Here is a 22,697-nt window from a genome sequence, read left to right on the forward strand (position 1 = left end):
TTTAAAAATGGCAAGAGACAAGATCGCAGTTTTACATCTAATTGTTTTTCCACTAAATTTGTCTAAAAGATTAGTTACTTTCACCTTTCCCCTATGAAATTATGAAATGCTAATAAATCTATGAATTTATGGGTTTACTTCTGGCCTCTCAATTCTATTCCATCGTCTATCCTTATGACACTGTAATAGTTTTGATTACTAGAACTCTGTGGTAACTTTTGAAATTGTGAAACCCATCCTCCAGCTTAGCTATTCAACATTGTCTTGATTATTATATCGCAGCACTTGAATTTCCATATGGAATCTAGGATCAGCTTGTCAAGTTTTGCAACAACAAAGGCAGCCAGGGTTTCGACAGAGAAAGTGCTCAGTTAGTAGATCCATCTTAGGATATTACCATCTTAAAAAGATTAAGTCTTCCAATCCACGTTTATGGAGTAGCTTTCTAATTACTTAGGTCTGGAAAGGGGATTCTCCCCTAAAGCGTCCTGAAAGGCATGTAGCTTAACTATTACCATAATTTTATTCCAGTGAGGCCCAGTTTGGTCTTCTATACTATGAAACTGTAAAGTATGAAAAATTGTGTTATATAAGCTACTGAGAAATGGTAATTTGTTACAGCAGCTATAGAAAGGTAATGCACTTTCTATTTCCAGGTTTTTTTTTGTTTTTTTTTTTTATTTTTTAATGACAAGTTGATTTTGTCAAATGCCTTTTGGGCATTTGGTTTTGGATCCCTTATTCTATGAGCAAAGTGAAACAAATCATTGGTTCTCACTGAGAATACACTTTTCATTCCTGGAATGCATTCCACAAGATCACGGTCAATACTTCATTTTTATAGACTGCTGCCTTCACTTCATTATTTTGTCTAAGATTTTTTCAAAAATATTTACACTGTCATTTCTATTGACCCATTTAGGTATATCAACCACTTCACTTCCTTCTTTCTTGCAGGTTATGGTCTAGTTTCCCTGTCAATTCATCCTGGGAGACTTTCTATATCTGTAGGATTGATCTACTAGTCATATTTTTTCTGGGCTTTTGTCTGTCAATTGCTTAATTCCTCCCACATTTTTTAGTTTTGTTGGATACAGAATTCTTGGTTGCTTATTTTCTTCTCCATCACCATTTTAAGTATGCCATCCCACTGCCTTTGTGCCACCATGGTTTATAATGAGTAAATAGCTGTTAATAAGATTGAGGATTCTTTGGATGAGAGGGACACCTTTCTCTTGCTTCTCTCAAGATGTGTCCATGTATGCATCTCTTTCAGTTTATCTTACTTGGAATTTGTTGAGCTTCCTCAGTGTGTAGTGTTTTCATCAAATTTGAACATTTTTCTGCCATTATCTTTCGCAGTATCATTTTTGTCTTTTTCTTTCTCTCTTCTTCTGGAATGTCCATTATGCGTATCTTAATACACTTGATGGTATCTCATAGATTTCTTTGAGAGAGCATATGCATGTCCATGCACCAAGTGGGGGAGGGGCACAAAGGGAATCTCAAGCAGGCTCCGCACAGTCAGCTCAGAGTCCAATGTGCAGCTCCAACACACAAATCGTGAGACCAAGGCCTGAAGCAAAATCAAGAGTCAGAGGCTCAACCCACTGAGCCACCCAGGTGCCCCAATGATGTCTCAGAAGCTTCTATAGCTGATTTCAATTTTCTTCATTCCTTTTCTCTTTCTGTTGTTCACACTGGATTATATCATTCTACCTTCAAGTTGGCTAATAATTTCCTCTACCAAATAACCTGTTGATCCTCTACAGTTAGTATTTTTAAGACATTTTTGAAAGCAGTTTTAGGTTCACAGGAAAATTGAGTGGGATGTACAGATATTTGTCATGTACTTCCTTGCCCCTACATAGGTATAGACTCTCCCATTATCAAGTGCCCCACTAGGGTAGTACGTTTGTTACAAGTAATGAACGTACACTGACACATCATTATCACCCAGAGTCCACAGTTTACCTTAAGCACTCTTGCTCTTGTACGCTCTATGGGTTTTGTGAAATGTATAATGATATCTATCCATCATTATAGTATCATACAGAGTAAATCCACTGCCCTAAAAATCCTCTGTGTTCTGCAGCTCCATTCTCTACCCCCACTCCAATCCCTGACACCCAGTGAAATCTGTACTGTCTCCATAGTTTTGCCATTTCCAGGATGTCATGTAGGTGAAATTATATACTATGTAGCCTTCCTTATGTATGGCAGGATAGCTCTAGGGGGCTGGAGTTGAGTATTTCCCTTCTGTCATATTCGAGTCTGGAACTCACTGGATTGGCTATTTCTCTTCCCTCAGGTCATTCAGGCTCTGGTTAGCTTATCTTGACGGCAGGAATTATCAAAAAGAACATGTCTCCGACAGTTATCAACAGGGAATTTTCAGCGGTGTTTACTGTGGGCAACTGGTAGTGGTGTTTACTGTGGGCAACTAGAGATAAATCCCACAAAATCTGGGGGGTAAAACACACTGAGCCTCCAAAATTCAACAATTACAGACCAACTTTTCTTACCCGTGTACTAGTTCCTGTGAAAGCTTCTACTCATGAGTCTCTACTTTGGTGATCTTTGACTCCTTTTTCTTTGGCAACTTTCTTCAATTTTGGGAATTGTGGTTTTCCTTATGTCCTTCTTGCTTTTATGGATCCTAGAACAATTATTTTCCAACTTTTTTTTTTTAACTAGATGTTAGGACAGAATGGTGACTTCCCAGCTCCTTATATGCAGATCCCAGTATTTAATATTTTTTATGTAATTTTTGACTCCAGAAAACTCAAAAGTTTACCTTTTTCATGTGATTTCTAGCTATTCTTTAATCTTCTCTTTTGGTAACACACATTCCCATAGTTTTCTTTAATGTTTTAGAAAGCAGTTCTTCCCCCCACCTCTTGAACACAGGTGAAACAGCTGATGTGTATATATATATATTTTTTTTATTAATCCCAACACCTGGGCTTTAGATGTAATTGTTTATTTTTTCTTCCTTGAGGATGGACCATTTTTGTTGTTGTTCATCTAGGAATGGTTTTAAGGAATGGCTCATGAATTTGCAGATCACTGTTGCACAGGGGCCATGCTAATAATCTTCTCTGTATCAGTCTAGTTTCGGTGTATATGCTATGGAAGCAAGTCCTCGTATTTTTTCTTTTTAAAGTGGGTATTTAGTATGTGCCAACTCTGGAAATTAGATTGTATTCCTTCCCCAAAGTTTGTTTTTATCCCTGTTTGTTACTGTTTGTTTTAATGCCTTTCCCAAACTAATTCAAGACAACTAATATTCTTTGTTCCATGTAGCCACTTAAGTCACTCCTAAGCTTCTTACTGGGCAGCTAATGATTAGACAGAGATCCTTAAATTCCTGGAACCAATACATCTTTCCAGTCTTTCCTAAGAGGTTGTGTGTGGATGTTGGTGATACCAAAACTCAGCAATGTACTACTATATGACTCTTACCTTCACTTCCTGTGTTGGCAAAACCTTAAGTTCAGCCTGAGATTAGAGTTTATAATATTCTCAGGAATCTCCTGTGCTGTGTACAGTTCTGAGCATATACAGAGTTCTATGCATGTGCATGGCCTTTTTGATTGTGAGAAAGATCTTGGAGATTTTCAATGCATCACAAGCACATCTTGCTTCCTGTATTTTACTTTCAAGCTTTTGGATTAGCCTGTTGTTTTCTTCAACTTTTATCCTATAATATAGGCAAATACAATGTCAAGTAAGTGTCTTTTATTGTTTTCACTATCTGTGCCCACAAAAAAGGCTGTTAACATGGGGTACATGGGTGGTGCAGTCAGCTAAGCGTCAGACTCTTGATTTCAGCTCAGGTCATGGATCTCGTGGTTGGTGAGATGGAGCCCCATGTTGAGCTCTGGGCTGACACTGTGTAGCCTGCTTGAGATTATCTCTTTCTTCCTTTCTCTCTGCCTCTTGTCTAGCTCACACTCTTTACAAATAAATAAATAGAACATCTTTAAAAAGGCTATTACCAATGTGTTAATTTTAAATGAGATTAAATAAAGAAAGCATTAAGAGCAACATCTTCCATGGGCCAACAGAAGGGGGGGGGGATGACAATTCTCTGGGAACAGGGCTCTCAATGTCCAAGCTCATTCCTGCCTCCAGGTTGCTGGTTTTAAGAGCAACTCAGAAAAAAAGACTGGAGATTCACTCTTCTTACCCAGATTCAGTTATTATTTTTCAATCAACACTACCTGCATTGCTGAAAACCTCTACTTCATTTCCAGAGTTTGGACCAAATTTGACACTGAGAACGTTTTCCATGTTCTCATTAGTTTTATGGCAGAGAGGAATTATGGAAGTGCCTGATCTGCAATTTTTGCTGAAGTCACCACCTAATTTTACTATATTGATTTTTTTTTTAATGTTTATTTCTAGGAGAGAGAGAGAGACAGCGTGAGCAAGGGAGGGTCAGACAGAGAGGGAGACACAGACTGAAACAGGCTCCAGGCTCTGAGCTGGCAGTCAGCACAGAGCCCGACGCGGGGCTCGAATCCACGAACCGCGAGATCGTGACCTAAGCGAAAGTCGGATGCTTAACCGACTAAGCCACCCAGGCGCCCCATGATTTTTTTTTTTAAGTCCAGAAACTTTGCTAAGCTTTTCAAACCCAAGTTGTTTGTGGAAGATTATTTTGTTTTTATAGCAATACAATGATAGAACCCACCAATAAAGACCATTACGTTATTCTCTTTCCAGTTCTGTTATTTCTTTTTTCAGCCTGATTGCACAGGTTATTACTTCAAGTATCACGACACAGAAGTTAGTGAGACTAGAATCTCCATTGTATTGCTCACGTCAGTAAGAAAACCGTCAGTTTTGCCATAATCATTCAGCAAAATATTCCCCTTCCAATTCCAGTTTACTAAAAAGATTATCCGGAATGATTTTTCTTAAATTGTGTCATTCTATCTTTTGAGATAATCATATGGTTTCCTTCAATTATTCACATTGTAAATTACTAAGTACTGAAAGTATAAGCAAAACCCTGGACGCAGGGTTTTAATAGAGCCAGCTATATAGCAAGTGTTAAAGTCAGCAGACAGAGATGATGATGCACTAATGTTTTCAAAGGGAGAATATTTGAATTCACTCAGTTCCTACAACCTGCTTGGATAACGTGGAGAACACAGATCCATTGTAATGAAGCTCTCTATTCTCAACTCTATTAGGTGATTGAAGTGAATAATTACAAATGATTTCTGTCAAATTCTACCTTTGTTATAGCTTTTAAAACCTGTGGTGAATGTAAGTCATCAGCATAAAAATATTCAAATCAACTCCAGTAACTTGTCTATCCCAGGGTTAAAGAGCATATGCAGTGTTGACAGAAGGCGTGGGTGTGAATTCCCCATCTGCCACTTAATGGATGTGACTCAGGGCCCAGCTCCTCTTTGCTGTATACTTCAAGTTTCTCCCTCTATTAAAATATCAATAGTATCCTCACAAAACTAAGGATTATGTATGTTAAGTTTATCAAGTACTTGGAAAACACCGTATTAATAGGAAATGTTACACAAGTGTTACTATTACCTATTTTCTGTCTACTTTAAGGGTACTGCCTAATATGTGGATGGGTTCTCATCACTGGTATTACTGCCCATTTCTATAGCCACTACAAACCTGCAGTCTTATCTAATTAACAGTTAAGATACCGCTATTTAGATTACTAATGTACAATATCTATCCTAAGAAATCAGAATTATAACTGGGAATTAGTTTTTTCAATCTTATATCTGCATCCCCCTTTCACTACAGGACCTCTAACTCATGTATTAATGACAACCTTGGTTGATCATAGATACATATTACAGAATTTTCAGTCTTGTTAAACCTTCAAATTTCACTCAAAATTAAACATACAACAGCTTCAAAAACAGTAATATTTCAAGTTTTGACTTTAATATGGTAATTTTCTGTGCCTTATTAACAACTCCCAGGTTATGAAGTAAGTTCTTATCAAACTACTACTATAAATTATGCCCAAGAGTCAGCCTTTCATGATCTTCAAGAAGTTTCATGGGGCGCCTGTGTGGCTCAGTCGGTTGAGTGTCTGACTTCAGCTCAGGTCATGATAATGTGGTTCGTGGGTTCGAGCCTCGCATCGGGCTCTGTGCTGACAGCTAGCTCAGTGCCTGGAGCCTGTTTCAGGTTCTGTGTCTCCCTCTCTCTCTGACCCTCCCCTGCTCATGCTGTTTCTCTCTCAGAAATAAATAAAACATTATTTTTTTTTAAAAGAAGTTCCATGCCAGTCATATATAAAAAGCAAAATATGGAGGTAAATGGTCCATTGCATTCATGATGCAGAAATCATATATGGTATTTTGAATCATGCCAAGACATCAAAGCACAGAAACAACAATAAAGATGATGAGGGCTTTCCAGAGGTGAAAGAGCTTGAGAGAGAATATTAATGACAAGGTTTCATTAAAGCTTCACTCACACACACACACACACACACACCTGTCCAAGTGACACCATGACAGCACTTGAAATAGTGTTGGCAAATATACCATGGTTACTCATTCCTTTGGTCATTTGTTCTTTCATTCAGCAAACACTGTTAAGGTCCTGCTATCCAGCTGGTGTCAGAGATCTAAGAGAAAATAAGCGATGTGGTATCTTTCCCCATGAAGAAGAGGTAGGCAGTAAACAAGCACCCAAAATAATTATAGTTAGTTTTCATAGAGAGAAAGAGAGGGACAGAGAGGGAGTGCAAGTGAGGGAGGAAGGGGGAAGAGCATGAGAGAGTGAGAATGAATCCCAAGCAAGCTCCTCAATCAGTGCAGAGCCTCATGTGGAGATCAGTCTCGCGAACCTTGAAATCACGACCTGAGCCGAAACCAAAGTCAGACGCTCAACCAACTGAGCCACCCAGGTGCCTTGAGAAAATAATTTTAATACATTTAGTAATTTTTTTAATGTTAAGAAAAATACATTCCAAGTCTTAATGATTAAGAAGAAAGCTAAAGGCAGGCATATTTTAAGTAAGCTCCTATAGGAAGCCCTCACTGAGGAAGTGGCAATGAAAGCATCCAGACTGAAATTTGAAAGATACATAGTCTGCCACAGGCGCAGCTAGTACACGTTCACTGGCACTCAGGTCCTGCACACCTAGAACTAGCACCACTGGGGAAAAATGACATTTTCGGGCAACACTAGATAAAAACTATCTTTCACAGCTTCCTGTTTCCAAATCCATACCACATTCCTCTTAGCATCGAAGATGAAAATTACTTGTATTCCACGTCTCAGTCTTACAGAAATTATTTTCACCACAATTCCTAAGTCTATCTGCTCATTTTCTTGCCAGAAAATTCCTCTCTAGACACATTTTCTCTTAGGATGTTTTTGATCAAAGACGAGGCTTTGCACGTAGGGACTCCCACCATTCATCTGTGTACTGGTGAGAAATTCATCTGTTGAAGACAGATTCTTAGAATTATCTTAATTTTCCTATCAGCCTATCACCAGTATCCTGGACTTGAACTTGACAAGCCACACAGCCTCCAACTAGTTGCTCGGCCCAGTTGATAGCTATAGTTTTCAAATATTGTACATTAATTCCTCTATGAGACATTTATAAAAGTTTCACACCCTCTTCATCTTCTGTCTCTGCATCCTCCTCCACAGCTACTAAGTGCTGTCCCCTAATATGCACAGGCCGTGAGCCACATTTCAACTGTAACACCACAGGTGGCATTATTCCACAGCCCCCAAGGGCAACCGCTGGCTGTACCAACATTTTCAAAGTTGCCAGTGTGACTTTAATTGGACTGCCTTTGGAATTCATTGCCTCTACTTCAACAATGCAAAATCCATCCTTTGCACCAGCCCGTTTGCACCAACTGCCCGTTCTTAAAGATAAACTGGTGCTCGTTTTCATCATTATCCACTTTACAGTGATCAACTTTGTTGGCCTTTAGTTCACAACTGAAAAAATAGTTCTGGAGTCTCAGGGGGCTCATGTCCACGTCCACTCAACCTTCCATGAGGTGGTGGCACGCACTTAGATGGGAAAGAAGGCAATGGAGAGAAACGACTGTTATTCCACAGAACATGCACACAGGACAGAGTCACACCAGGCACTTGTGATAAACTTTAAGTGTGCTTTTAATAGGCTTGCATGCGTGAATTATAGCTTCTATTGCTGCTTTTATTTGCTTAATGGCCTATCTTTACTAAATGGGAGGAAAAAAATTAATCCAACACTTACTATGCACCAGAGGTTGTGGTGTTTACAACTTAAACCCCTGTTTTCCTGGGCATGATTTGGCTTTCAAAGGCCAAACTGAGAGAGTGACTTGTCACATGCAATTCAACAGCTCTCCAGTGTTAGGATTTGATCTTCTGAATCTCAATTATCTGAGTTACTCCTCTGTCCAGCCCTCTCCTCACTTTGCCCGTACACTTCTATAAGTTACTTCAATGTTAGTTCTTTCTAAGTAAAACAAATATTATACTCTAAATTCTGACTTATAAAAGTATCTGATTTTAATGCTATATTTTTTTTATTTAGCAACCCAATGGTTTTGCCACCTTTCCAGCTCCGTCCAAAGCCAAATTGTTTCATAAAATGTATCCCACAGTCTCTCCACAGAGGACACATTTCACAGTATCAACAACAGGTATTAAACACAGAGTCTAAAAATAATAACCACAGATAATTTCCACTGGATTTGCTCAAAGATTTGCCTCATGTCAGATATGCTGTCTATTTTTTTTTTTTTTTTAACCAATTACATCAGTAAATGTTTTTGTTTTGTTCTGGGCACTTCCCTACAGACGGGCTTATTTTTATTATTACTGTTCCAAGGTTCTAGGTCACTGAGTTCCCTGACTCTCATGTTGTCCACCTTCACTAAGACTTTACACTGCACCCAAGTGAGAGAATATTCCATTAAAGAAGAACTAGTGACATGACACATAATTTGAGTTGTCTACTTGGTAAGCCTAACTTCTGTGCTAGTAAGTGTATATAATAAACACTGTCTATGGTTATATTTTAAGTAGCCAGACCTTATTTTTGTCTCATAATAAAACATCCTATATTTACTGTTTAAAGCAAAAACTCCCCCTTAAATACATCTCAATAGAGTAGAAAGCATAGCAACATTAGTCTCTAACCTGGCTGTAACATTCTTCTAGGGTATAATTTAAAGAGCCATTAACTCCCTGGGTATCCGTATCCAGCATGACCGTGACAGTCATCAGATAGCAGAGCACACAATGGGATACGAGACATGAGGTGGGAAGGGTTAAATTAACCAATAAGGACTGTGAAGTACACAGGATCTAAGAATACTACAAAGTCCTTTTCACCCACCCAGACCTGAAGGGATAATAGGAAGGAATGTTAACACTGGACTCAGTGACAGCTGAGCTTTGGAAGAGGAACTGTGTAACAGTAGTTGTGAGCATGGATAGAAAATTCAACCACTGTTACACTCTAACAGAAAGGAGGGAGCCAGAGCAATAAATACCTCTCTCTCCAATCCTCTCCTCTCTTGCCAGTGATTTCCACTGAGTCAACACATCCAGAAACCCAAGTAAAGAGACACTTAGTGACAGAGCCTACAGAGATCACTCTCTTTGGTATTATGTGAAGTTGAGAAGGTAGAATGTAAAACTAAATGAGTAGGCCAAAAAACAAGTTGTGTAATAATTCTATTATCTGAAAAATAAAAATAATTGAATTCTCTAATTTTCTTGGTTTAAAAGGAAGCTTTAAGACTAAAATGGTATGTTTAAAAAAGTAATATATAAACTCTAAAGCATTTCACAATAATGAAGTGTCAACAAAAAAATCTCCTTGTTTAGGAACTCAGAAATGACTAGTGAAATATAAAGTCTTTTTTTTTTTTTAATAATAAAGAGTTTAAGAAACACATACATTTTAAAAACTGTAGTTCTAAAAACATTCCCCTATTTGAACTGTTTCTAATTTTCACCTGTATAAATGAAGCAATGATAAACATCTTGGGGTCTACCTTATTTTTGTGATTTGAATTCTTGGGCATTTGAGATCAATTATTCAAGGTTTTTTTTTTTTTTTTTGTAAAGGTGGCACCTATTGACATTATTTTATAACAAAATTGTTATCTGATTGCTTTATTAGAGTGATTTTTCTGATTACATATATGTATAAATATATACATTGTACTTTGTGCATTCCAATATTCTATCAAAATTTTGTCACTTTGACTTTTAAAATCATTTTCCTGGAATAAATTCCATTCTATCTGTTACAGTTTTTATTATATATTTTCCTCTCAGTTTTATTTAGTAAAAATTGTTTCTCTACTCTGCATACTAGTTTACTGATTTATGAGTTTATTATGAAGGCAATTGTTTGTGTTATTTTTTGTATTACTAATAAAGGACACTGTGATTTTGATTTATCTTGTAATCAACTACAATTCACTGATTTTTCTAGACTGATTCTATAGTTGTTTAGTCAGTATGTATCTGAGAACATTTATAACCTTTACAAATAGATAACTAACCCATGAATTTTATGGCTGTTTACCAATTAAACTTCAGACACTGCTTCAATGTTTTCTGGTGTTACTGTTATGGAGAAAGAAGCCTAAGATCTACTGATTTTTTTTTCCTCAAATACACATCTATTGTTGGTTTATATATTTGTTCATTAGACATTTGCAGAAGTAAGAATTGTTTAAATACTAGGATTAGTAGTCCTCAAAACATTATGCAACACTATTGGGGTTTTATGCTGAGTGAAATAAGTCAGGCAGAGAAGGACGCATATCCTATGTTTGCACGTATAGGAGGATTAGGAGGAACTTAACGGAGGACCATGCGGGAGGAGAAGGGGAAAAATAGTAGGGGAGAGGGAGGGAGACAAACCATGAGAGACTCTTGCATGCTGAGAATAAACTGTGGGCTGATGGGGGTGGGGGAGAGGAGAAAGGGGGTGAGGGGCATAGGGGAGAGCACTTGTTGGGATGAGCACTGGGTGATATATGGAAACCAACTTGACAAACTAAGAAAAAAAAAACAGGTATCAATACTAGAGAAACTGAGCCATCAAATCATAAATAAATATGGAAAGTTGACATAAAAAAAACAGTATGCAACACTTCTGGGGTTTTGTGGTTATTGTCGTTTTTGCTTTTGTTTGTTCTCACCACCACCCCTTCCCCCAAGATCAATTTAGTTTTGCCTTCCATTGGTTGTGGTTTTATCCCTGGGCAGCACAACTGTATGATAAAACACTCTCTCTTTTCCCCACCCCTACAATCACATTACTTTCAGGTTTATATTCCCTTTTTGTCTGCATTACAAAGGGATTAGTTCCTCATTCTATCCTCTACAGATCCAATTTTCTCTGGTGTTATATCGGTTGTAAGCACTCAACAGAGCTCTTAATTTTACTACTATATTATTAGCTTCCTTCCAGTCTTTACTTAATTTTATTGAAGTTTCTTTCACTCTCCACTTTTATTTTGCATGATTATGTTTTCAATATAGGATTTCTATGCAGTATTTTTAAATTTATTTATGGAACCCAGGTTTACTGATCATTAGAGAAGACTGATCTTTTGACAAGTTTTATTTTGGAAGACTTAAGACATACTAGTTTTCTAAACCTTAGAGATTTTTTCATGGAGAGTAGACTGCTTTTTTTTTCTTTTCTCTCTCCATCCTTCCCTACAGTACAGTGGAAGACATTCAGACATACCATTTGACAATCTTAGGAATATCACTGGTGCTACTCACTCTCCATAAGAATGTTGATCAAACCCTGTCTTTAATTCAAAGATGAAATGTAGGTGGGATATATATAACTTATAGACCAACTAGGGTCTCAACCAGAGGTTTATCAACATGATGTTAGGAACCTGAGGTCAAACTGTCCTGAAAGTTCTAAAACTAGCTAAGTGTTCTTTTCCACTGTGCACTGTGAATATGTAGGAGTTCTTAGAGATGCTCTGTGTCATTCCAAGGAACAAACAGGGGCCTTTATTAGTGGGGTTCTGGTAATCTTGCCTCTGTATCAACTACAGAAGTGAAACATCTCTTGTTTAAGTATTTGATTTACATGTAGGATTTGGTAAAAATGTTCTGCTATTAAACAACAGTATCTAATGGAGTGGTGCTACCCCAAATAGCAATCCATCAACTCGTTCCTTTTTTTTTTTAATTCAGGTTGTGATCTGTACCTCAGACTGCATTTCTAACAAGCTCCTAGGTGACCATGATGCCACCTTTCTGTAGATCACACTTAAAGTCACTTCATGGTTAGTGTTTGAGTCATTTCAGCTCTGCTTTAACTTGTTATGTATCAAATACTCTGTGTGCCAGGATGTGCTCTTCCCAGACATCTTTGTGTCTCTATTAACAGTATTTTCTGTGAGGAACCATGTGTTTTTAGAATGTCATGTATTGCAAACCCAGCTAGTATCTTTGCTTTTTAAATTTGCCCTTTTGTGGTGATTTGTCACAACAGTAGCTGTCCATCATCACTTAAACCTCCTGAACTGAGGAACTTCACACACGAATCCCTCAAGGCTGAAGCAAATTACTTTGCAGGCTTCTCCAAAGCTAGGGCATCAATGGCCTTGAGTTAGAACAACCTCAATGAGAGGCACTGTAGCAAGAGCCTTGTTAACAAAGCAAGATGCGGAAATGGATGCCACTTCCTGGTGAGGGACAGAGCTTTCATAAGCAGACACAGTAGATGTCCAAGTAAGAGGCAACATGTCTGCACTATCAAGTGTGGCGGGGGAGGGGGAAAGCTAGATTCTATTCTGAAGGTAGAAAGTTCTCCAATGAAACAAAAACAAACATAATCTGGGTATTGTTCATACTACACATCCTCGAAGCCTCTCTACTGTTTCTCTCACCTTCAACAATTCCACCCAAGGACAACCTAGAAAATATCTAGTATGTTTTCATTAATCACTTTTCCATTTTAACTAGCTATTATGGTTTCTGTTGTGGAAATGAACAATCCTGACCAATACAGTCTTCCCCAAAAGTATTAAAACAGGAACAAGAGGGTCACTATAAACCGATGAAGTAGTACGTCCCATGCTTAGTTTCCAAGACTGTGAAAGATGATTTAAAAAAAACCAGAAGACATTGCTTATAATTGTTTATGGCATAAACAAAAATGGAAACATATCAAATTATTTTCCTGTATAAAATTCCTCACAGAGGAGTGGAGTCTGCCTGCCTTTCTGTAATGCATTTTTTTTTTTTCCTGCAAAGGGGCATTCTGCATTGTTAAGGGCAGTAAGTCCAGGAAACATAATAACTTTCTTTGTTTTGCAATAATATTGATGGGTTCTTCACTTCCAGTTCTAGTCTTGTTTAAATTGGCAAAAAATAAAATTTTAGATTCCTTAAAAATCAGCAGACTCCAACTCTGTCTACAACAATGTTTCTACAAAAACTCCATTTGTAATGATTTTATATATAAAATGCATACCATAGTAATTTTGCAAACCTAATCATAGGCACTTCTTTTGTGCTTTGAAAAATAACCAAGTAGCTTTAGGGGGGAAAAAAAGCAAAGAAATGTATTAGGCTTTTTAAATTTTTTTTCCTCAACATCTCTCTTACATTTGCTGGCATTTTCCCCTCCCACACAAGTATGGAGAGCATTTTCTACACCTTGGGATTTTCTTGAAATTTTGTTACTTCTAGCCAGAAATCAGAAGAATGAAAAATAAAGTAGAAATATTTCTGAAGGAACAATGATTTCTTTCTATGAAAATACAGAAGACACTTAATCTCTTACCATTTAACTCAGCTCACGCCTACCTTCACTTTTCCTTAAGTCATGTGTCAGAGACAAGATAGACAAAAATTATAACAATGTATCTACTCTTGCTTTTAAAAGGTAGTAATCAGTAACATCTTCTCCAAATCCTTATACCTCTTTTAAACACCTAAGCAAGATATTTAGGGCAAAATTCCTATTAAAGAACTCATCTGTATATAGGGCAGAACCGAGTTCTACTTGAAAGTAATGGAATTTAACAGTTCTCTAATTCTAAGAAAGATCTAACAGGAAAAAAAATAATTAGCCATCTATGTATGCCTATCATGGCTATTTTTCTCAAAGTGAACTGCAATTTTACAATTAGGCAAAAGGTTCACTTTATATGTTATATTCTTTTCCAATATTTTGAGGTACACAATCTATAATGATTATGGAATTGTTTTGCCGTTTTTCCATATATCAAGGAACATTAAACATATTAAGTTTCATATGCAATAAAGATACATATCATGCCTCTTATTCTGCTATTTGGCCCTTTTTGAGAAACATTTCATTTATGATGACTCTATAGTGGTACTCTATGAAATATATGCTAACACCACTTCCTCTAGGGATTCTACCCATAGATACTCAATTTAAGGAAGGCTTATACCTACTGAACTGTGTTACATCACTCATTCACCTTAAGCTCTCTCGTAAGTATGCATTCTGTGTGTAACACACAAAATTCCATGTTGAGATTAAAGACAAAAGTTTCTGCCTAGAAACAGTCTCACCTAATCTAAGAAAGAAACTCTATTTGAGGGGCAATAAGGGATTTGTCTCCATTAAGGTCACATCTCAGTCTTCAGATACCTAGAAATAGGATAAAAAACACACACATTAAAGAGACATTCACAGGGAGAGCGCAGAGTGAAATATTACTTAGTTTTGTGGACATTTTAATAGGGGTTTTTATCTTAACTCCTTCAACTAAAAGCACTCACACTGTAGACAATGTGAACATATTTCCCATTTCTTTCTTACTTGATGTCTACTATACTGTTGAGAATCAAAAGGAGGCCCAATAACTGCCCACAAAATGTGCAGGAAAAGTTTTATAGTTCCATGAAACTGTCAAACAGAGGTTTCTGGATCACCAAAGGGCAAACAGACACAGGTCAAACATGTGTGCATGCTTTTTTCCTCAAGTAGGAAATCTCTGCCAAAATTCATACAGAATAATGACCCACTGACTGTAAGTACTCTTTTAACTTCTTACTAATGATACTAATAGGTAATAGACTGTGAAATCGTAGATCTAAAGGTTTTTCCTAAGTTTATTGTCTTGAAGAGAGAGAACTCGTGCTATTGGTGGAGGGGCAGAGAGAGAGACAGAGAGAGAGAGAGAGAGAGAGAGAAAGGGAGGGAGGGAGGGAGGCAGGCAGGCAAGGAGAGAGAGACAATCCCAAACAGGCTCCATGCTGTCAGCACTGAGCAGGATGCAGGCTCAATCCCACAAATGGGACCTCAGCAGAGACCAAGTTCTTGTGTTTAAATGGATTTATATTCTGAAAATGGTATCATTTTTATTTCATTCAACTTCTGATTGTAACTATAAATAAACTCAAACATCATTTTCTCCAGAAGCCTTGTCTCCAATTAGGCACAATTTCTCTTTTTTCTCCAATGTTTCTTTGTAACTTTAATGATCCAACCATGTTGTCTCCTACAGTCTTTATATTGTTATTCTCCTACTCAAACATCAGCTCGGTTGAGGCTGGTCACAGATTTGATTCTTTATTGCATTTCTTTACCATCTGGCTATCCTAGACTCCACCAATAGCTAAGATCCATTTCCCCTTCTTTATACTTACACCATTCCTTCTGTAACTGAATTCCCCTGCAGTCTTGAGCAGGAAAACACAATGAGACTTGCTTTGACCAATGGGATATTAACCAAACATGTTATAAGAAGAGGCTTGCAACAAACTTGCACATGGTGCTTGCTCTCTCTTCTGTCTCTACCACTGACTCGAAAACATGTGCAGGCTTACATGTTGGAAGATTAGAGGCACGTAGAGCAGAACTAGGCCATCCAAATCCTCAAGGCCAGCCTAGTTCAAATGCTAGCCAAATAACCTTCAGATGTATGAATAAGTCCTCTTAAAGGAGCAGAGATGCCCAAATGGTTCCAATATAGAAGTGCTAAACCCTGCAGACAAATAATAAAGGTTTCCTTGAAGCCAACTTTTACCATGGTTTGTCTCAAAGCCATAGGTAAGATATATTGTAGTAGATGGTATAGTCTGTGCTAAAAATAAATAAATAAATAAATAAATAAATAATACTTTTTGTTTGAAAATATGTGTTAGAAAACAACACAGCTTCACTACCTAAGCTACCAAGCCTAACCAAAAATTTGCATTTGAATCACTTATGGGTACTGTATAATATAGTATGGCTCAGGCACATTCAACCAGAGGAATAGTTAAATAAACTGTTCTGACCAGGGTGCTGAACACCTTGGATACACTCACTGATTTCTGGGTGTGGAAGGAACTTGGTAAGGGGCAGGGTTTCTTTGTTTTCAGAGTTGTATTTTTCTGTCAAAGTTCCAGAAAATGGCAATTATAAAGATGCTGAAAGTATTTTTGCCACTTCAAGGAAGATACACCAGCAAATCAGAGGCACTAAGTCTGCCCTCAGAGAGCTATTTACTCAGTGAATAGTATTAGTAGAAATATACCCAAAGTCCAAGAAGGAGTGCAATGTATTATAAAGAATATAACAGGACACAGGAGGAGAAATTACAATGTACAAAGATCATCAGTGGGAGTAAAGATGAGAAACCCACAGAAACACTTTTCATGTTATCATTTTAGGCACTGTACTTGGCCATGTGACTGAATTCTGTTTGCAGTTCTGTGAGCTAATACATCCCCTTCTTTTCATGAGCCAACTTCCTAATTGATGAGTATCATGTAACAAATAGGTGATTTTCAGTAAAACGACTTGTAATCCTATTCTGTATTCTTTACACCAGGACATGTTCACCATGTATCATGTGCCAGGCTAAGTTCAAAGGACCAGTCCCATGCCAAAGTTTCAATTTCAACCCCTTACATCTGTGATTAGAAAAGTTCAGTACAGAAAAAATAAATTTTGATGCAAAAACAAATTACAAAAGGTAAAAACACAGTTCAGCCCCAGAATCATAAAACATAAATGATGCAAAGCCCAGGAAGGAATGTAAGAAATACTTCAACAGAATGATTTTATAATCTAACTGTACAGAGAAACACTATAAACCCGTCAAATAACTAAGGAAGAATGCAAGGTTACATACCTTAAAGGATTTGTTCTTGTGTAACAAAATATGAAAATTGTATGCCTTCAGTCTAATGGGAGAGAAAAATAAATAGAATTTGATGTGGGCCATATAACAGAAACAGAGATATAATATTGGGTCCCAGTACCCAGAACTTGATTTCTAATACTATTCTCCTGGACAAATGGCTTAGTCTAGGTATGACTGGGGTGTGGAATATTTAGGACAAGCCTCGAAATAGAAAGTAAAGAAGTATTGCCCCAAACACACACACACACACACACACACACACACACACACACACACACACACGCACGCAGGCATGTCAAACGAAAACATGAACCAAGTCAAAGAGCTTCCAACAATCAAGATTTGAATAATTTTGGCAATGATATATTAGGGGCACCTGTGGAGTTCACTCAGTTAAGCCTCTGACTCTTGATATTGGCTCAGGTCATCATCTCAGTGTTAGTGGGTTCAAGTCCACATTGGGCTTGGGGCTGGCAGTCTGGAACCTGATTTGGATTCTCCCCCTCCCTACTCCTCCCCCAAAGCAAATAAATAAATTAACCTAAAAAGTATTTATCAGATTATAGTTGACCCTTGAATAATGACTTCCCTCACACTAGAAAATCCACATGTCAATTTGGAGTCCCCCAAAACTTTACTAACAGCCTCTTCTCTACAGTAAGCCTGAACAGTAACATGGAAAGTAAACAAATCTTTTTTTATTATTTGTATTATAAATTGTATTATTGCAATAAGGTAGATAAAACATTACGAACGCCCTAAGGAAAAGAAAATGCACCCACAATACTGTACTGTATTTATATAAAGTCTCCATACAAGTAGACTCATGCAGATCAAACTCATGCTGTTCAAGAGTCAACATATAAACAAATTTGTAACATATATCCATGACTCCAAATGATATAAATAAATGGCTGAATAAATACATGAGGGAGAATGGAGTAATATCCCAGGCAGAATTAAAAAAGCTTGATGTGCATTATTTCATCTTTAAGTAGGTGGAACCTAATTCCACACTCCGTTAATATGGGATGCTCTCAGTGACTTCCTCTCAATGAGGACAGGATGGGAAAGGACAAGTGTAACTGTGCCGTGGAGAAACCACCCAAGCACCACCTCAGCAGTGTGAGCATGGGCAACGTTAACAGTGAAGTGTCACGATGACACAATGTACCCTTCATATAGGATGAAAATAGCCCTTTACTGGTGTGATATACAACCCCGCCCCCCAAAACCCATGATCCTAGTCTAACTGTGAGAAGGACATCAGACAAATCCTCATGTAGGAAAAATCTCCCAACCCCCTACCTGAAAAGTACTTTTCAATGTTGTCCAGATAATAAAAGCAGTCTGAGAAACTGCGACAGCCAGGAGAAGTGGAAGGAAATTTAAGAGTTAAATGTGATGTGATACCTTGTATGGAATCCTTGAACAACAACCACAAAAAACAATTGGCCACAAGAAATCTGAATGAAATATGGACTTTAATCATGTATAGTGTCTTATTATTTGTGACAAATGTACCCCCACCTAACTTAAGACGTTATCAGGAAACAGAATGTGAGGTACATGGCAACTCTCTGTAGTAGCTTTAAATGTTCTCTATACAACTAAATTATTCGAGAATATAAGGATATATAAAAATTCTTGACCACGGAAGCTCAGAAGAGAGTGTGACTATCTGCCTGGGAGGGATCAGTTTAAGGAAAAGCTTTTACTTGTACCCCAGCAAAGTTTTCAGAGGTGCTAAAGTTTGAGTTTGGTTTCCAAAGATGAATTGGAGCTTCCCACAGAGAGAAGGGAACCACAGGCAGAAAGAACAAGTACAGATGTTTAGAGGCAGCTGAGAACATGGGGTGCTTAGATGAGGAGGACTATGACCACCAGATTTGTGAAGGCTGCTGTAAACTAAGGTGAGGAAAATGTGTAACTTGAATCCAAAAAAAAAAAAAAAAAAAAGACAGAAAGAAAAAACAAAACAAAAAACCGTGTACACCATGGTAAGGAGTTTACGTTTCATCCTGGCTACAGTAGGCTAGAGAGACAGAGACATTGAAGCAGAGGTGGAGACTTTGTCTCTTTTGAGGACAGTCATCCTCACAGCAGTGGTGAAGATAATGTGAGAACAATCTGGAGGCTAGAATCCATTCAGAAACTTTGTACTATTTTCTAAGAGAGAGGGGCAGAGGATGTAGTACCACTGGGCTAGACCTGGGAGTCATTTCATTAATACCATTTATAAGAATTTGTGGTAATCTAAATGGCGAAGGTGAGTGAAGAGAAAAGGAAGCCTAAAAGGATTCTGAATTTCCCAGTTTGGTTTATGAGGCAGACAGTTCTACAGTTACCTGAGGGAAAGAAAAGGGATGATAATATTTTAAGTTGAAAACAAGAGGAGTAGCAATTGCTAAGTCTTGGTACAAGAGGCACAAGGTTTGTTTCTTTAATGTGCTTTTCAATTTTTTCACTCATATTTCTGTGCCTCCATGTTGGATAGCATTCTTCTGTTTTCAGTATCTAAAATTAATTTCAACAAATAGTTTTTGAAGTAACTACAGGTCAAGAAAAAAACCCTCATCTTCTGTAACAAAGTTTGGCCATCTGTGGAGGTCAAGAACTTGAGATTCTATATGATAGGACATATTTAAGGGTCCCATAATTACAAGCATTATCTCAGTCCAACACACAACCTACTTTCCCTAGACTGGTAGTGGAGGGTCTCGGTCAACTACGAGGATACACTGCCTGGGTTGTAATCATATCATTACGATCTGGTAATTGAGGATTTGTTAGCTTCTCTCTCAATGTCCCACTTTTTCTTCCCTCATAAGAAGATCAACTTATACTGGCTGCTGTGGTCATTACCACATTGCTAGGAACATACTAATTGCTCAAATATTATGCATTTATTACTACTGGTGTTCATCTTCATTGAAATTTCCTTCATTTGGAAGAAAGCAGACTTACAGCAGTAATAGGCTTAAAAACAAATTTTGTCAGTTTCATAACATAAAATGCACTTCATATAGAAACAACTGTGAACTTCTAACAGTCCTACTCGATACAGAGGATAGGTTGCATTTTCTCCAATTTATAGGTATAGAAATCGAAGCTCAGAGTACCTAAGGTACTATTCTAAGGTTACGACAGCAAGTCTTGAAGCCAGACAGACTCTATGCCTTCTGGGCCTCGTTCTACCCAGCAATCTCTCCAGGTTAGAATTTTGCCTGTTTTAACAGTAACTGAAGTAAACTAGAGTACATCATTGATATTTGTTTAGGCAGATATGGGTTCCGATTCTAGCTTTTCCGCTTATTATCTGGATGACTTTGGAGGAGCTACTTTTTTTTTTTTTNTTAAGATTATTATTATTATTTTTAATATTTTTATTTCTAGGAGAGAGAGAGAGACAGCGTGAGCAGGGGAGGGTCAGAGAGAGAGGGAGACACAGACTCTGAAATAGGCTCCAGGCTCTGAGCTGGCCGTCAGCACAGAGCCGGACACGGGGCTCGAACCCACGAACCGCGAGGTCATGACCTAAGCGAAAGTCGGACACTTAACCGACTAAACCACCCAGGCGTCCCTGGGGGAGCTACTTCTTAAACTTCTATTATGTAGTCTGAAAAGTGGAATATTATTTGCCTTTAAAAGGTATTTAGGCAGTGATTAAGACTATGCATACAAAGCACTAGACAAGTTGTTGGCCTTAGGGAAGATCTCCTCATAATCCATTATTCTTATGTGGGTCTTCTAACATAAATCTTATCACTAAGGAAGGACACTAATAGATGTGCTGAAAAATGAGGGTTCCTTAGTCCTAGAAGCATTGTTACCAATATCCTTCATCGGATTAATGTGTTTTCAAGTAGCCAGTCAGGTATTCTGGTTTAGTTATGATAAACCCTAACTGCTATTATCACTTGTATTGCTATTATTACATACAAGAAGAATTATGGATAGCTTGTATCCAGGAAAATCACCATGAATATTAAAATCACAAGCTATACAGTACAAGGCCTCCGATTTTATACTTCAAGAAAAGAGCAAAAAAGCCACTTCGGTTCATTAGCTTTCCAGTTTGTACCCCTAGGCACTTTGCCACCATCTCTCCCTGAATTATCTTACTCTGAAGAGATGCCAGCCTAAAGGTGGCATTCTATGTATTACATTTACACTGGTTTCAGGATGATATCTACTACTTTTTCCCGAAAACAATAGATCTATGGAAGTAGGGTTAATCTCATTCTTAGGTCATCTGTTGATAAGAAAACCAGTTTAAAAACTTAAAGAGAAACAGAAGATGAGCATATACTATCTCCCCCTCACCCTTTTGATTTGTCAAAGATACATGGTGAGCTCCTTTTGTATCTTGGGAATTAGGCTAAATATTGTTCAAAGTTGTCTAAGACATATTCTCAGAGGTCACTATCTATGTGGGATGATGGTGGGGGGAGGAGGTAGGTAGAGAGGAAGTGTGGTGAGAGCTAAAAAAAGAAAAATCAATTTAGTTTACATAGGCAAAGATTTCTCTAGGCCATCTTAATGGATGTGGATATATTTGTTTTTGTTTGGTTGTGTTATATTTCAAAGGCAGGGCAGGTCTTACATGAATTCCAATGACTACCACAGGTGATACAATTAATCACTATAAACAGTACGTGTGGTCATTTCTGTGAGAGTGCATAATGACACCTATAAATATTTGAGAACTCACTGTGCGCCAGGCACTATTCTTAGTCCATCATTATCTCACTGGATTCTTACAGCAGCCCGATGAGGTATGTGTTCCCAGCATGTTCATGTTACCCATGAGCAAATACAGGATTAGATGATCAAATAACTTTCTCCAAGTCTCACAACCAGGAGATTAAGGAGTGAAGATTAAAAATTACTGAGCACAGTTCCAGCACTAACAGATGAATATTTTAGTCAAGAGAATCTTTTCCAAAATGAGTGAATATTAATGTAAGAAATTAAGCAGATCCCACCAGCTATGCTTTCTGAGCTCACAGCTCATTACACAGGAGACCCAGGCTGCCCTGGCTGGCCCTGCTTGTTCACTAGCAGAGGAAACAGATATGGCCTTTCCCATATCTCCTCCCTTCATCTCCATTATTTTTTTTTTTTTTACATTTATTCATTTATTTTGAGAGATACAGATAACACAAGTGGAGGAGGGACAGAGAGAAGGAGAGAACCTCAAGCAGGCTCCGGCGCTGTCAAGGCTGGGCCCAAGCTAGGGCTCGATCTCATGAACTGTGAGATCATGATCTAAGCCAAAATCAAGAGTCAGGCACTGAACAGACTGAGCCTCCCAGGTGGCTCTCAACAGATCTTTAACAGACACAGAAGTAGCATTCAGGCTCATCACCTAGACCAGCATTTACCAGTGGGTCTTCCACAGGTCACTACTTCCACAGGTTATTTATTAGCGTATGTAAAAATGGAGCTGCATTGTAAGACAGGCTTAGAAAATACTGACAAATAATCAGTTTAACATGCTTCCTCCCAGCATCATTTCTCAGAATCTTTAAAATACTTGGTGAATTTGCAGGAGAGAGGGTATACCAT

General features: G+C 37.8%; 1 non-coding gene and 1 pseudogene across 1 annotated transcript; both read right to left on the reverse strand.

Moving 5' to 3' along the window:
* Positions 1-3,035: 3,035 nt before the first annotated feature.
* LOC120246393 lies at positions 3,036-3,141 on the reverse strand. The gene has a single exon (XR_005532038.1). It is a non-coding gene; the product is annotated as a U6 spliceosomal RNA (small nuclear RNA).
* Positions 3,142-7,612: 4,471 nt separating this feature from the next.
* LOC120246387 lies at positions 7,613-8,024 on the reverse strand (annotated as a pseudogene).
* Positions 8,025-22,697: the final 14,673 nt, after the last annotated feature.

The sequence above is a fragment of the Hyaena hyaena genome, unplaced genomic scaffold, assembly GCF_003009895.1.
Source record: "Hyaena hyaena isolate Hyena2069 unplaced genomic scaffold, ASM300989v1 scaffold_470, whole genome shotgun sequence".
Lineage (NCBI taxonomy): Eukaryota > Metazoa > Chordata > Mammalia > Carnivora > Hyaenidae > Hyaena > Hyaena hyaena.